The sequence below is a fragment of the Rhinolophus hipposideros genome (assembly GCF_964194185.1).
Source record: "Rhinolophus hipposideros genome assembly, chromosome: 1".
Taxonomy (NCBI): domain Eukaryota; kingdom Metazoa; phylum Chordata; class Mammalia; order Chiroptera; family Rhinolophidae; genus Rhinolophus; species Rhinolophus hipposideros.
In genome coordinates, this window is record NC_138047.1 from 30,854,329 (window position 1) to 30,872,668 (window position 18,340).

Genomic DNA, 18,340 nt, shown 5'->3' on the forward strand with positions numbered 1-18,340 from the left:
CATGGCACAGCTCACACACAAGGAGGAGGACTGGGCCATGAGCATTAGAGAAATCTGTTCTTTGAGACATTAGAAGCATTACTCGTTAACCTACTTTTGAATGCTGATCGAAAACTGTTGAACGCCTAACTCCTCTGACCTCTGACACCTTCTGAGATCTCAGCCAGCTTTGGCCAAGGCTTTGCTTCTTATCCCCAGTTTCCTTGGCTCCCAGCCTTTCTGATCAGCTGTCTTCTTATGTAGTACTCTCAACTCTCCTATGATTCTGAACTTCCATCCTTCTACTGGCATTTTTCCCAGTCTTTCCGGGGGCCTTCTGAGGGCATTGTTCCAATGTGAATCAACTCTCCCACATCTCCAGCCTCCTCACAGAATGAGAATATTCCCTTCTCTGTGGCTCTCTCTGCTGTGGCCTTCTCCTGGCTTCTCTTTGCTGCTTGCAGGTTGTGCAACAAAATTCCTTTCTTCTTTAGAGTTCACGCCATTCTTGCAAATACCCTCCTTTTCTCTCCTTTTGCCACCATCGTCTTGGTCACTGCCCCTTATAGATTCACCTGGTTCCCAGTTTTCTCTTCCAACTCTGCCATCTCTTTCTTCATATATACAGCTAACTTTATATGTCTGTGATAAGTTGTGCAATTGCCTGGGAGTAAAGGGAGTAGTTAATTGTGGCAGTGGAAAATAAGGGAGACTTCATAAAAGACATTACCTGTGATCATGACCTTAAAAAATGAATAGCGTTTCAATAGGTGCTCTTTCAGGCAGACAGAACAACTCACACAGAGGCATGGAGATATGAAACTGTCCATGTGTTTACCTGCTTGAGCACTTGGAAGTAAGTGGTAGGAAGGAAAGAAGGAACCCATATGGGATTTGACATGATTATATTTACTTAAAGGAATGACACTAAGGAGGGTCCAATGTGGAGAATGCAAAAGAAAGAACAGCCTTTATTATAAAAGGGGGAAGAAGTACTTTGGAAAGTACTTCAGAGGTGGGATGATAAGTAAATGACAAGATCATAACTTTGTTGGGTTGATGGTAAAAAGAGAAGGGGAGTAATTAAAGCAGTTCATAATAAGACTAGGGATTTTGAGAGAAGGGATAGTGGAAGAAGAGGTGGAAGGATTTGCAGAGCAGACTGGTTATGAGGGAGCAGGGAGCAGAGTGGGGAAATCAGGCCAGACACCTGCGGCTTGGGAGATAGGAGACATTGGGGCCCTGCCGGATGATGGTCGATTTGAAGGTGTAGGATGCTGGGAAAAAACAGCTGCATACTAGATATGAATCAAACTACTTGGCCTTTTAATTACCTTATGTATAAAGAGTAAGATAACTTTATTTCCCAGTGATAAAAATGAAAGATGTTTCTTAAACTGTTTTATAGAATACTACAACTCTGGGAGATGTTAAGGTTCAGAGGAAATAGAGTTCTGTGATCAAATAGGGTTGGGAAATTCTGCCTTCTGTGTGACTCACAGAGTCTATTTATGTATTAAAGGCTCTGAGCAATGCACACAAGAAACCAGTGTGACATTGTTTAACACAGCTTTTACCAAACATATCTGTTCATTCATTCAGCAAGGATGTGGTAAGCACATACTATGAGAGTATGTTTTTGGTACTGTGCTGGCCACTGATCCTACAGTAGAGAATAAAATCAGCCAGTGTCTCTGCCGTTATGAGATTATAGTCTGGTATAATCTGACAGGTTCTGAGAAACACAATTTGAGAAGCTTTGAGTTAAGGTGTTTAGATATTCCTGTTTGGAATGGAATGGAGTGATTGTTGCCCTACTTGTCACTCTGCCTCCATGTCTCTGTTTTACACCAATACCTCCACCTCTTTGCAGAATGTTTCTTGCACCTCTTGCCTTGGGCATAGACATTGCTGATGACAAGGTAACTTTCAGGTATGGGAAGTTGGTGACATGCCCAAGGTCACCCAACAAGTTAATGGCAGAACCAGAGCCAGAACCCCAGCTCATCTGGCTCTGGATCCTATGCTCATTCCACTTTTGGTGAGAACTGACAGTTTAAAATGCCTGAAAATTAAAAAAAGAATTAGGTATATTCAACAGGTTGAGTAAAATATTATGGATTATGCCAATTTAATCAATAATATCAGGGTGTGATCCATGCTAAGCACTTTATAAATATGTTTTCTTACTTAATTTTTACAGCAACTCTATGAAGGGAATTACTATTTTTTCTTATAGATGAGGACGCAAGCTCTGAGAGCTGTGTAGCATGTCTGTGTTTACGCAACTAGGAATGAGCAGAGCCAAGCTTCCATTGTAGGCTGTTTTCAGAGTCCAAACTCTTAACTTCATTTTATAGAAGTATTTACTTTGGTTCTAGACTTCCCTCTCAGAATCAGTCTGTCTTTTCTCCCTTGCCATTTCAACTTACCTAGCTCCTTCTCCTTTGAAAAACCCTGATCTTAGAAAGGGTCTGATCATTCATTTATTCCATACATCAGGTAATCATCTTCAATTTTTTTTAATGTTTATTGGGGAATATTGGGGAACAGTGTGTTTTTCCAGAACCCATGAGCTCCAAGTCAAGTCATTGTTTTCAATCTAGTTGTGGAGGGTGCAGCTTACTGGCCCATGTGGGAATCTATCTGGGGACGTAGGTGTTATGAGCACTGCGCTCGAAACAAGTGAGCCAACCCGCTGCCCCCATTCTTTAAATATTCAATAAGGATCTATTATGTGAAGAAACTGTTTTAGGAGCTGAAGATCCAGGGGTGAATACACAGACTAGGTTCCTACTCATGTGAAACTTACAATCAGTGGAGGGAGCACATGATTAAAAAAAAAAAAATCAAGAAAAATGTCACAGTGATAAGTATCATGCAAAGAATTAAAATATGGATCTGAGAGTAGCTGGTTGTCTACCTTAGATGGGGTAGTCGATGGAAGGTCTTTTTGCGAAAGTGGCATTTAAGCTGAAATTTCAATTATAAGAAGTTGTTGGCTAGAGAGAGAGCTGGAGAGACAAGGTGGAATGAATGAGTTTCTAGGTAGAGGGAACATCATGTGCAATGACCTCACCATGAATTTGCTGTGTTTGAAGAATAGTAAGAAGGCTGGTGTGGTTGAATCATAGTGGGCCAGTGGGAGAGTGGTACTAGATGTGATTGGACAAGTAGGTGGTATGTTGGGTTAAGGAGATTGGGTTTTTAGTCTGAGTGCAGGGAAGCCATTGGAGGGTATAAGCAGGACTGAGGATATGAACTGATTTATGTTTTTAAAAGTTTGTGTTGATAGATGAATGGAGAAATGATTATAAGAAGATAAAGAAGGAATTAGTGAGATGTATTAGGAGGATGTTGCAATAGTTTTGACAAGGGGTGACGATGGCTATCTCAGTTAATTGCCTAAGTAATGCCAAGTAACAAACATCCCCATAAACTCAGTGGTGTACAGGAATAAGGATTTATTTTTGCTCATGAGTTGATGGGATGACTGGGTAGTTCTGATCTGGGCCAGGCTCAGCAGATCTTGACTGGCTTGTCCATGTGTCTGTAATCAACTATGGGTGAGATAGGCAGCTCTGTGATATTGCCTGGGCTCTCTGATGTGTTTGGGACGGCCAGCTGGCTGTCAACTGTCTGGAATGGCCTCAGCTGCAATGGCTGGGACAACTCTGTTCTCCTCTGTGTTTGTTATGTTACATCCACGTAATTTGTGTAGGCTAGCCTGGGCTTGTTTGCAGGCTTGTCCAGTCATATTCTCATGGTGATCACAAAGAGGTAAGAGATGAAGTAGAAATGAGCAAACAGATTTTTAAGCCTTAGCTTGTGTGAAGTTTGCTACTGTCCAGTTGATCAAAACAAGTTACTTGGGTACAGGCACAGTTAGTGTGGGAAGGCATTGCCAAAGGGCAGGGATCCAGAGACGCGTGAAAAGATACAGGAGGTATGAAAAATCAGGGCCATTAGTTCAGTCCATCTATTGCACTAATGGGAGAAGAGTGAAGTAGAGACTTGAATATTCAGGTTTAGAATATCTTAGAGGTACAGTCCAAAGAACAAGCTGATGGATTAGATTTGGGTATGAGAGAGAGAGAGAAATGAATCAAAGAACTTGTAGATTTTGGGCTGAGCAGCTGGGGAGATAGTGAGGCCATTTACCCAGATGGCAAAGACTAGGTAAAGAGCAAGTTTTGGGGGCGTATCTAGAGTTCTGTTTTTCCATGTTATGTTTGAGATACCTGGTATATACTTAAATAAAGATGTTAGGTTTGCAATTGGATATATAAATCTCAGGTTCTTGGAGACAGGGCTGAAGGTGTAGATTTTGGAGTTATCAACATATAGGTGGTATTACAAGCCATGGAAGTAGATGTGGCCACCCTGAGAAGAATGTATAGATGAAGAAGCAAAGCAAGCCCCGGGTAGAGCCCTGGTGCACCCCAGTTTGTAGAAGTAAGGCAGAAAAATAGAAGCCAACAAAGATTAAGACAATTCAGGTTCTGAGGTCAGAGAAAAATCCAGGAAACTGGTGTCACAGGGAACCAGGAGAAACTAAGCCTTGCAAGGAGAGAATGGTCAGCTGTGTTAAACACTGCTGGGAGGTCAAGTAGGATAAGAACTGAGAAGTGACCACTGGATTTGGCAACAAGGTGGTTCTTGGTGACCTTGACAAATGTAGCCTTCATGGAATGATGGAGATAGTACTCCAGTTGGAGTGGATAGAGGAAAGCACATGATGAGAAGTAGAGACAGCAACCTTGATTCCATCTTTCAAGAATTGTGCCGTGAAGGGACTCAGAAGGGACGTGATAGTTGGAGGTGAATGTGGGTCAAGAGAATGGCTTATGTTTAGGAACGTAAGTGATGCTACGGTGCCCAAGGGGATGGTGACCAGTAGAGAGGGATCAGATGCATCGAAGAGAGGGAGAAACTACAGGCCGGAAACGGTTGAGATGGCAAGAGAGGATGGGATTGAGAATTTAGAATAACCTTTAGTCTGAATGTAATGCACTTCAGAGGTGTTGGCATTCTCTATTTTATTTCTAATTTTGGAATGAAAGGGTATATTCACTATTAGAACAGTTTCAGCCATCAGCCAGGGTAGGGACGTATGTGAGTTCTGTTGTCACAGTGGCAGATTGAGTGCCTCTGTATTAGGTTCACTCAGCTACTGTTGAGAAGAGACCCCTTTGGAATTATTCTTCTCTGTAGGTGGTATTCTTTGTGTCTGGTGATGATGGTGAAACTGGTAAATTCAGTTTCTTAGATTTTGATGTGGGTAGCAAGTTGGGCAGGTCTTGAGCAGAGCTAAGAAGGAAATATGAATTAATGTGCCAACGTGCCTCTTCTTTGCCCAGGTTCTTAATACCAGTATGACTTGATATTTTGATCAATATAAAGTATTGAGCAATGCGGTATTACCATTTTTGCATCGAGTAACAAGCAGACCTTAGGGTGATTGGCTCATGGAGTTAAGGAGATCCTAGACAAGACACATTCTGGAATTCCAGCTGAGTGATAGAAGTTTTGTACTTTAACCTAGTGTAACCTCAATTTTAAAGAATAATGTAGAGCAAATGTATTAAATAAATGGTAATTTAAAATGTAATTTGTATAAATTCAAGTGTGGTATTTAAGCAACTATTTTCATTAATCCTCCTGGAGTATGTGTTCTGTGTGTGTTGGGTGAGGATGGTGGTGTGAAAAATGGAGTGCCCTGTCATGGCATTGGAAGATTTTGCTTAACAACGTTGGAAGATTTTTGTTCAGTTTCTTTGAACCTGATTTGCTGTTTCACTGCTTTAAAATATCAGTATCTACTTGTGCAATTCATATTGTGAACGAAGAACCACATCTGTCACCAACTCTGATTTTTAGAGCTTTCTGATTTTGCCGACATAATACTAAAAAGCACACTTGTCAGGGCCTTAGTAATTTTTATATAGCAATCTGTGGAATGTTAGCCCTATGTTAGCAGAAATATCATGAGGTCAAGAAGAAGGGTTTAAATCAGATGAAGTCGGAATCTCAAAATGTAAATGCTTCTAGTGTAAAGCGGTAGACCTTTGGGACTGTTGGTGTTTTCTGTTACATTGAGTCATTCAGGAGGCAACATTTGAAAATACTTGACCTGTCAGGAAGGTACATATGCACTTAAAAATTTTTTTATAGCAAATGTTTATATTAAATTATTAACAGTACATTACATTATTAACATTATATATTATTAACATAATAGTTACATTATGTCATGTATTGGAGAATAAATCTTAAACTGAATTTCATTCAGCTTTTTCCGAAAATGAGCTTAAGATAATATTTAACAGATATAGACCAAGGATCATATTACCTATTTACCTATCTCTACACTTTATACCTATTTTTTGAGTTAACAAGAAAGTAATCTATTTAGCTCAGTCCACATAGAAATGCTTTTTACAAGGCTTTATTTGCTAAGCTATTATCAAGTGTTCATACAAGAAATAATTAGGTGAGGAATGTTTTTATAATAGCTTCTCAAACTTCTATTGAAGATGTTTCATTATCCTTTATGATCCCACAAACTAGTTTCTCCTTAGAATTTAATGACAGGGAAAGTTTTTCTTTTGGTATGTACCTGATCATAAAAAATTACTATTCTATGAGGCATATGTTATCCTTTATTCCCTGGATTTTGAGAAGCTCCAAATATAATGCACTATTGCAATAAGTGTCTCAGTGTTCTAGTTATCAGTGCATAGTAGAATTGTAACATATGTGCATTCGATTTAGAGGAACTCAGCTCTATGGATCAACAAAGAAAAGGGAAAGAAACAACAATTTAAAGGGTGTGGGTGATTCTGTTCACCACTCCATTCCATGAGCATGTGCCCCAGAGAGTGTGTGCTTTGGGAGATGTATGAATCTACTGCTTCCTTGGCTGTCTTAGTTTGCAAAGGTTTTTTTCTTGAGCATCTCATGGTACTGAATGTGATTTTAGTGATTAAAGATAAGTGCTTTTCACAGAAACCGTCCCTTAAATCTAAGCCAACTACTTTATCTAACGCCAAACCAAAAATTCAATAATCGATTTTTTTTTCTGTGCTAGATTGTTTGCAAAATGCCACCATAATTCCCTCACCTGTATCTACTCCACTTTGAGTAGTCACCTCCCATAATGCCTCTGGGCTTGACCATGTGACTTGCTTTGCCCAAGGAGGCAAGAGCAAGGGTAAAGCATTTAGAGACATGGAATATGTTGTGTAGTGGGGGTTGGTCTCTTTTACTGCTCTTCTCAGGAACCCTGAAGACTATATAAATAAACCCAAATTATTCTGTTAAAGAGCCCACATAGAAGGAAACTGAGGTGCCCTGGCCGATAGCCTGTAAGTACCAGAAATGTGAGTGAGGCCACCGTAGGTATCCAGGTTAGAATTACCCACCCAGTCTACACAATCATGAGAACCAATACATTTTTACCGGTTTTATGCTACTAATTATATAGAGTTGGACTTTTTTTGGTTGTTGTTGCTCATCAAATGCTAACTGATATAACTTCCAGTGCTAGTGGACATTTTTGCCGTTGCTGTGTTGGACTTATCCAGAGTCATTCTCCAGCGTTGCCATGTCTCCTGTGGAATATATAAGGCTAATTTTGACCATATTCTAGTTTTGCCTATGTGATGATGTGAGAACCAACCTTCACGTCAACTTTGGTTCTACTGTTTTTTTCTCTGCCATTTGTTTTCTGATATCTGTTTTTACTCTTAATTCTCATCCGTATATTTTTAAATGTGCATGTATTTTTTATTTTTATTTTATTGAGAATAAATTCAGGTAACATGAAACTGAACGATTTTAAAGAGTATAATCCAGTAGTGTTTAGTATATTTACAAAGTTGTGCAGCCATCTCCACTATCTAGTTCCAGAAGATTTCTATCACTCCAAAAAGAACCCTATGACCCCCAATTCTCTCCTCATCCTATTCAAACATTAATCTACTTTCAGTCCCTATGGATTTACCTATTCTGGACATTTCATATAAATGGAATCAACACAACATGTGGCCTTTTGTGACTGGCCTCTTTTAGTTAGTATAATGTTTTCAAAGTTCATCTACGTTGTACCATGTATCGGTACTTCATTCCTTTCTTATGGTGGAATAACATTCCATTCCATCAGTTGATGGACATTTGGGTTGTTTCCATTTTTTGGCTATTATGAGTAATACTACTATGAGCATCGTATACAAGTTTTGTGTGAATATATGTTTTCAATTCTCTTGGGTATATACTTAGGAGTGGAAATGCTGGGTCATATGTTAACTCTGTGCTTAACTTTTGAACAACTACCACACTGTTTTTCACAGTGGTTGTACCAGTTTACATTCTCACCAGCAGTGGATGAGGGTTCTGATTTATCCACATTATTGCAAGTACTTCTTATTTTTCATTTTTTAAAATTATAGCCATCCTAGTGTATGTGAAGTAGCATATCATTGTGGTTTTGATTTACATTTTCCTAATAACTAATGATTTTGAGCATCTTTTCATGTGTATTGCCCACTTGTACACCTTCTTTGAGAAATGTCTGTTTAAGTCCTTTACCCATTTTTAAATTGTGTCTGTGTTTTTTTATTGTTCAGTTGTAAATGTTCTTTATATATTTTGGATACTCTGCCCTTACCAGATATATCAGTTACAAATATTTTTTCCCATTCTCTTGGTTGTCTTTTTACTTTTTTCGTAGTGTCCTTTGGTATACAAAAGTTGTTAAGTTGATGAAGTCCAATTTATCTGTTTTCTTTTGTTGCTTATGCTTTTAGTTCATGTTTAAGAAACCATTAGCTAATTTTACAGTCACAGAAATTTATAAATATGTTTCCTCTAAGAGTTCTATAATTTTATTTCTTACACTAAGTCTTTGATATATTTTGAGATCATTTTTGTATATGGAGAAAGTAGAGGTCCAAGTTTATTCAGATCCAGTTGTCCCAGCACCATTTGTTGAAAAGAATATTCTTTCCTCATTGAATGATCTTGGCATCCTTGTCAAAAATCAACTGACCCCAGAAGTATGGGTTTATTTCTGGACTCTCAATTCTGTATTGTTGCTATACATCTGTACTATGTAATACCTCATTACATTACATTATTTGGATTACTGTAATATTGTAGTAAGTTTTGAAATTGGTAGTGAGTCCTCCAACTTTGTTCTTTTTTTCCCCAAGATTATTTCACTATGCAGTATTATTGTATGAGTTGTTGTCTATTTCAGTTTGTTGTATAACAAATGTCAAAATGAATGATTACATGAATGTATGAAACTGTTCTGTGGACTAATTGGCTCATTAACTGAAAAAGTGATGAGTGAAGAAGAGGAAACATTTAAGGGAAGGAAGAAGGTTTACAGGAATTAGAGATGAATGAAATGAGAATGGGGTGGTCATGAATGATATATGTACCAGTTGTCTATTGCTATGTAACAAACCACCCTAAACTTAAAGGCACACAACAAGTATCATGTCATCACACTCATGGATTCTGTAAGTTAAGAATTGGGTAGCGCTGAGTGTCTACTCTACAACAGCTGTGCTCTAATCTTGAAAATCTTGATAGCTAGGAATGACTCAGACAACTTGGAGCTGGAATCATCTGTAAGTTCTCTCACTCATATGTCTGATTCCTGGGCTGGTATGATTTGAAGGCTGGTTTCAGCTGGAATTCTGCGCTAGAACACCTAGATGTGGCTTCTCCATTTGGTGGGAGCATCTCTTAGTATGGTAGCAGGGTTCTAAGAGGGACTGTCAAAAGAGTGAGAGTCCAGAATAATTAGGCAGGAGCTACTTTACCTTTTCTGACTTAACCTCAGATGTCACATTGTGTCCCTTCTGCTGTACTGTATTAGTCAAAGGAGTCAAACGCCCACTCAGATTCAAAGGGAGGAGACGTAGACCCTGACTTTTAACAACATAGTCAATGAATTTTCATCTATTTTTTTAAAAAACAGGAGTATTACATATCATAAATGGGTCATATAATGACAATGATGGGTAGAAATAAAGAACAGGAAAGTACATTATCAATTTACTTCATTAGAGATAGGACACATGGAAAAGGTCACTGGACTTTTTCCAAACAGTAGTTAGTGATTTATATCCCTGATATTTTTAAATGTTGTTTATAATATTTATTTATTGCAAGTGATGTATGGGATTGTTTTCTGTGAAATTAGTATTTTTATCAGTTTACTTTTTTTCATCTTAGAAATCAGGTATATAGCAGTTGGCATTTCAGTTACGAAAATTCTTCAAGAACTGAGCTGCACAAGTCTTAGAAGCAAGAATAACGATTTCTCTGGTCAAATTTGCCTTCTTATTAGTATTGTGATGCTATGCTCACCTTTGGTGATCTTTTTAATGATTCTTTTATAATTTGAATACGTATGTGCACTTCACTTGACTGCCCACTGTGCTTTGGTATTTTGTTAATTTGTGCAGAATTTTCATTTTTTAATTGTGTAAAATTGAAAAGGAAACTTCTGCTTCCATGAAATTTGAACTGGGGAAAGGAAAAAAAATAATAAAGGGAAGGAAGGAGTTACAACAAGGACAAATGTGGCATAGACTGTGGTTTTATTTTTGGTTGTTAGAGTCACATATTTCTGTTTGTCCAAAGAGACAGTATCGTATTACATTATTGTGTAGCTCTGTTGACTCAAGGAATCATTGGAAGAGTGCTCATGATGAGCTAGGTAAGGTGGTAATATTATAACATTCTTGAGGAAGACATTATTATAAAGAAGAGCCCACTCACCTTTTTTCTGTTTTTATTTGTCTGCTGTGGTTCTTTTTTTCACCACCTTCCTCCCTTTTGTCCTTCCTTTCACCTTTTCAATTCTCTTCCTTACCAGTTCCAAAGTGTTGGGTGACAGGGACTTGGAAAACCATTTTAGGGAAAACCCTTAAACATATTTAAACATTTTTTGTTATGGAAAATTTCAAACCTAAACAAAAATAGGATAGTATAATGTACCCCTTTATCTATCATGCAGCTTCAGTAGTTATCAACTAAAGAACAGTTCTGTCTATACTCACAAATACTCCTTACTGGATTATGAAGTAAATCACAGACGTTATTTTTTCTCTCTAAAATTTTCAGTATGTAGCTCTAAAAGATAGGAATTCGTAAAAATACATTATAATACCATTATCACCGCCCCCAAATTCCAAGCTAACACTATCTTGATATAATCAAATCTTAATATAATTAAATAACTCTTACCCCCAAACCTTACTATCATTATCCAGTTAGTATTCAAGTTGCCACAATGTCTCATACATTTCAACTAGTGAAGATGTCTCTTAAGACTTTTAAAATTTATTGAATCCTCCAGCCAAGGAGCACGTGTTGGTATTTGATTATATATCATTTCCAAATTTCTTTATTCTCATGTTTTCTTTTAATATAAGGTGCTGAAAAATCACTTTAACCATGTGAGAAACTTGTTATTATTGTTTCCCTCTGAAGTAGCAAGAAGCAGAAAGAGAAATATTTGTTTTGTATCAGAAATTCTCACATCTGGGAAGAACTAGTGCCGGAATATTGTCAGTTACAGAGAAACCTCTTACATTTCATAGTAAGTAGTAAAAAAAAAAAAAAAAAAAAAGGAAAAAAAAAGAAAAGCCCAGTATGATTTGGACTTTATCCTGAAAAATAAAGTGAAAACGTGTTTATTTTATCTCATATATAGCACCACTTAGAGTATACTTGCTAACTCTTAGAACAAAGAGTGAGTGAATCAAGTATGGATTGTTTTCTTGAGATAATTTTGCTGATGAAAATGCATGATAAAGTTTTACTTCCTTCACTTTACATTTGAATATGTCAGCACAAGTCTAAAGAGGGCTGTTTTTTCAAAAGCATTAGAAAACTATCAATTTTTGCCAGAGTGTATCTACTAGGTAGAATAAAGGTTAAGCCACTATAACAAAGAACCATTGCATGTAATTTCACAAATAAGATAGAAGTGTATTTCTTTCTTACCATGTTGGTTAGCTCATCTAGGCTGGTGGGGCAGCTCTGCTCCATGAAATCATTCAAGTTCTGGTTCTGGTTCTGGTTCCATTTTATTCCTCCTCCTCTCCATTGCGTGATGCCTGAAATGCATAAAGGAAGTTGAGTCTGCCATGTGCACTTTCCAGCTGGTGGGAAGGTGGGAAACGCTCTAACTCCAGGGAAAGTAGCTTGTCTTTAAGTTTAAGATGATCCACATACCACTTCTGTACATATCCCTTGGCTTGTTAAGAAAAGAAACAACAGACCAAAATGGAGTTACTTTTTTTAAAGCCATGTCACCATACCAAAACTTAATAACTAGCCTAAATATAGTTTCAGACTCTCCCAGGAATGGAATCTCCTGATCTGCTTGATAAGACTCTTGCCATTCCCTTAGGGAAGGAGTCCCTGCTGGAAATAATCGACTCTTAATTTCTTAGTCCTATACTTTTATTTTGCCTCAAAAACCTTCTGTTTTGTACAAATCATTCTAGCACCCTTTTAATTGCTAGATGGGATGCTGCTCAATTCATCAATCAATAAAGCCAATTAGTCGGCGTTAAGGAAAGATGATATAGGAGCATTTGTGACAACATGGATGGATCTTGAGAGTATAATGCTAAGTGAAATAAGTCAGACAGGAAAAGCAGAGAACCCTATGATTTCACTGATATGTGGTATATAAACCAAAAAGAACAAGACAAACAAATGAGAAACAAAAACTCATGGACACAGACAATAATTTAGTGGTTACCAGAGGGTAAGGGGGTGGGGGGTGGGTGATGAGGGTAAAGGGGATCAAATATATGGTGATGGAAGGAGAACTGACTCTGGGTGGTGAACACACAATGGGATTTATAGACGATGTAATACAGAATTGTACACCTGAAATCTATGTAAATTTACTGACAATTGTCACCCCAATAAATTTAATAAAAAAAAAAAATAAAGCCAATTAGATCTTTAAATGTAGTTGGTTGAATTTTGTTCTTGAACAGGTTTTAACTTAGATTGCCACATCTAACTGCAAAGAAGTCTGGGAAATATCATCTCTAGGCCATATGTAGAGGAAGAAGAGAATGGATTGGTGTGTGTGAAGAGGGTGAGGGTAAAGAAGGGAGCAGAAAGCACTGTTCCAGAGTATCTTAATATTTTAATTGTAAATCATTCTATATTCTGTTTTTTTTTCTTTTTAATTTTATTGGGGAACAGTGTGTTTTTGGCCCATCAGCTCTAAGTCATTGTCCTTCAATCTAATTGTGATCGATGCAGCTCAGCTCCAAGTCCAGTTGCCACTTTTAATCTTTAGTTGCAGGGAGCACAGCCCACCATCCCATGTGGGAATTGAACCAGCAATCTTGTTGAGAGCTCTCACTCTAACCTACTGAGCCATCCGACTGCCCTTCTGGAAGCTCAGCGGCAGCTCGTTGTCTTCAATCTAGTTGTGGAGGGTGCAGCTCACTGGCCCATGAAAGGAATCGAACCGGCAACCCTGTTGTTCAGAGCTCGCGCTCTAACCAACTGAGCCATCCAGCCGCCCTGTATTCCGTTTTGACACTTCTGTTATGTTATTTTATTTCTTACTAGCTCCCTAACTGCAAGATTCTCATTTGCCAGTGGCACTGAGCATGATTGGAGCAATTCTCTAACATCACTCTCAATGACTTCTTAAAAGCTCTCTTCTTTTGATGACTTGATATTTCATTTGCAATTGTATTGTTGACTGTTGCATCTCTCATTCAGTGAGAGAGAATGGCCAGCAGAGCAGACTCCAGTAATGTGGATGGGATATTGGATTGCGGCCTATGTGGTCACTTGATTAATGAATATTTTTGTATTGTGACAACTTTTGTTTCTCTCTAGCACCACTTAACTATGAATCTCCTGTATAGTAAATATATTTGTTGATTCTTGGAAGTGTTGCATATGTTTTGTTTTCTAAGACTTCTTCCTTCATCCATTAGTCTTTTATCTCTTTTTTTTCTTCCATTTTACAAATGGGGAGGCCCCCAAACCCAGTCTTAGCCAAAGACCACAGGAAGGACCTGCAGTGTGAGATCCAAATCTGAAAGAGTACCTGTTATATTCGTGCATATACCTGTGTCATAGGGACAATTAGAAACAACTCTCTTAGTGCAGCACTGCTGTCTATTTCTAGGTTCACTTCCCCCCAGACCAATTACCCACCATATGGTAGTGGACCGAGGGTGGGGATACATTACCAGGAGAGGGGAGATAAGTCCGCTGGCCTTTGTAACTTTTGCCTTTTGTCCCAAGAAGTCTTCTCTTTAGATGGTACTAGATGATAAGGGTTTTACTAGATATCTTTGATGCTTGGATTCCTCACAAGTCCAGCTTCCATAGATCAGCAGACACGTATCCAAACCTTTGTAACCTACAACATGTCTACTGGCTGAAAGGAGAAATAGTTAAGACTTTCAAGAAAATACAGGTCATCCTTGGGTGCCTTTGTTTAAATAGATAAGGAAGGTGACAGTATTAACTTTCTTTTGAGAGCTAAAATGTTGCCTACTTCTGGAATAGCTCCAATTCATGATGTTAAATGGGGAACCTAGAATGTACGCTTTATTCTGATAGAAGTCAGCCTAGCATTTTTTTTCTTTTGCTTGTATTTCTGCTACATAATTCTCCTTTTATAAAAGGAAATTGGGGCTTGAGAGTGTACATGGCAGAAGAGAGCATGGTAAGATTTGTTCTTATGTAATAACGACCCATTTTAGATATGTTTGAACTGAAATATGATCTGCAGATACTGCTGGCAGGCACACAGCATGTGATTTCTGAGATAAATGTCAGTCTAATGTTTATTCATGTTGGATTTCTTAAAATTGCAAACACACTGACTTTGTCATAAACCTATGATAAGACGTGTAATAGGCAATGTGTTCTGATATAAAAGTTCTGAAACCAAGGGCTTTAATTAAGGTCTGCTAATCTTAGAGTATTTCCAAAAATCGTGTTTCCCCCAAAATGAGACCCAGGCAGACCATCAGCTCTAATGTATCTTTTGGAGCAAAAAGTAATATAAGATCCAGTATTATATTATATTATATTATATTATATTATATTATATTATATTATAATATTATTACCTGGTCTTATATTATAGTAAAATAAGACCAGGTCTTATATTAATTTTTGCTCCAAAAGATGCATTAGAGCTGATGGTCTGGCTAGGTCTTATTTTCGGGGAAACACGGTATTAGATTGAATTATATAATATTGCTGATGGTGTAGGTAAAATAGTCCTGGACATTGGCAGTTTTGTGTGGCTCCACCTAGTGAGATGAGAATTTCAACTACCTTGAATCACTCTGCTCCTTCTTGTAAGGAGTTCATCCTTTCCCTACGCTGGTAACTAGGCCGTTTGTTGTTATTTACTGTACCCTTTACCATGCTATCATTTGATAATTCACAGTTACTTTTGTTTTCATCTATCTCTGACCATCTTTCCTGGTTAGCACCTCTGTTTCCTTGGTTAAAAATACTATGAAAGGTTAGATAGACTAGCATGGACAGCCCTAGTAGCTACTTACTAGAAAAAAAAAAAGAAAATCAAATTTTCCCCCTGGCAAAACCTTTCACAATGAAAAAGGTACTAAGCTCTTTTGCCTAAAATTGCCAGACCATAAAATTGAGTGCCTTTAGTCTGGTACTCAGATTTGCAACACTGGACAGAGAATAGAACTTCTTGGTGGTGTGGGCTTCTCATGGGTGGAACAGTGACAGTTTCCATTATCCACTTCATAATATTGGTGTTCAAAGACTAATGTGTTAAGCTTTCCAAACATTAAAAAAAATATATTTTTAATTTTTTGAAAATTGAGGTATAAATGACATATAACTTTAAATTAGTTTCAGTTGTACAACATTATTTGAAATTTGTGTATATTGCAAAATGATCGTATAATAGACTAGATAATAAGTCTAGTTAACATTAAGATTTACTTTCTTAGCAACTTTCAAATATGCAATACAGTGTTGTAAACTATAGACACCATGCTGTGCATTACATACCCAGAACTTACTTATTTTATTACTGGAAGTTGGTACCTTTTGGTCCCTTTCACCCACGTTGCCCAACTCCCAACTCCTGCATTTGGCAACCACCAGTCTGTTCTCTGTACAGTATCTGAGCTTGTGGTTTTTCTTTTTTTTTTTGGTCTCCACATAAGTGATATCATGTGGTATTTATCTTTCTCTGATTTATTTCACTTGGCATAATGCCCTTGAAGTCTGTCCATGTTGTTGCAAATGTCAAGATTTCATTCCTTTTTATGGCAGAATGATATTCCATTGTGTATATTTACCACATCTTTATTCATTCATCTGTCGATGGACACTTAGGTTGTTTCTATATCTTGGCTATTGTAAATAATGCTGTAGTGAACAAGGGGGTGCATAAATCTTTTCAAGTTAGTCTTTATGTTTTCTTTGGATAAGTACCCAGAAATGGAATTGCTGGATCATGTGGTATAATTCTATTTTCAATTTTTTTTGAGGAAGCTCCATACAATTTTCCGTAGTGACCATACCAATTTACGTTCCCACTAACAGTGCACAAGGGTTTCCTTCTTTCCACATCCTCGCCAATACTTATTATTTCTTGTATTTTTGTAAACAGCCATTCTGACAGGAGTGAGGTGGTATCTCATTGTGGTTTTGATTTGCATTTTCCTGATGATTAATGATGTTGAACACCTGTTCACGTACTGTTGTCCATCTGTGTGTCTTCTTTGGAAAAATATTTATTCAGATCTTCTGCCCATTTTTAAATTAATTTTTTGCTGTAAAGTTGTATGAGTTTATATATGTGTATGTGTATATATATATATATATATATATATATGATATTAACCAAATTACATACCATATGCATGCTTTGCAATTATCTTCTCCCACTCAGAAGGTTTTCTCTTCATTTTGTTGATGGTTTCCTACGCTGTGCAGAAGCTTCTTAGTTTGATGTAGTGCCTCTTGTTTAATTTTGCTTTTATTACCTTTGTTTTTAGTGTCATATCTAAAAAGAACCTCTCTAAGACCAATGTTAAGAAGCTTACCACCTGTTTTCTTCTAGGAGCTTTGTCATTTCAGGTCTTACATTTAAATGTTAATCCATTTTGTGTTAATTTTGTGTATGGTATAAGGTAGTGATACAATTTCATTCTTTTGCATGTGGCTGTCCAGTTTTCCCAACACCATGTATTGAAGAGACTGTCTTTTCCCCATGTATATACTTGAATCCTTTGTTGCAAATTAATTGACCAGGTATCCATGGCTTTATTTCTGGGTTCTCTACTGTGTTCCATTGATCTATGTCTGTTTTTATGCTGACACCATAGTGTTTGTAATGTAGTTTGAAATCAGGGAGTGTGATGCCTCCAGCTTCGTTCTTCTTTCTCAAATTGCTTTGGCAATTTGGGGTCTTTGTGGTTCCATACAAATTTTAGGGTTGTTCAGGTTTCCCAACTTTTAACAATTAGCAGCTAAGGTAAAGACAATAGTGTAGTTGTGTTCAACTCCAATAAGATACAGAGAAAAGCGCTTAAGTGGAAGCTTTGAGTTTTATTTAAAGATGTTTGTAACCATAGTTTGTGCCATTTATTTCTGAATGGGTCAGCTATTTGTGGTACGGCGAGATAAAGCTGGAGTACTCTGAAATTTTGTTTTATCTTCCTTCCTTTTTTAATTTACAACATCAAACCTATTATTTCCTTTATTCTGAGAGAACATCTCCCTTCAGTTTTTAGTACTGAGATGTTGGTGTGCCTCTTAGTGATGCCTCGGAAGTCAAAAAGTCTCTCAGTTGAAATCTAGAGATTGCATTCAATTGTTTTTAGCCATTTCCCTAAAGTAGGAGGCTGAAAGCAGCCTGCTGTGCTCGTTCCTTCAGTTCTCCCTTCTCTTCCACCAGAGAGGCCATGTAGTGTAGTCGTTAACAGTGCAGGCTCTGTGGGTAGACTGCCTGTATTAATAAAACCTGGCTCTTATTCTTACTATGTGGTTTGTAAAATATAGGTAGTAAAAGTACCTACTTGAGAAAGTTTGTTGACAGAATTAAATGATACATCTAAAGTGCATAATGTTTAGAACACTGACAACATATAACAAAACAGTAAAAGCTTGATAATGGTAATTACAATTTTTATTAGTTTTCTGTATGTATAGTAATTCTATAGGGAGACTCCCTGATTCTCCAATGGTTGTTTATCCCTCTGGATTTCACTGATCTTATAAAAAGGTCATTGGATTGACCTTTCAGGATAATGTTGTTTACTTTTAGGTCAAGCTGCTCTCAGCC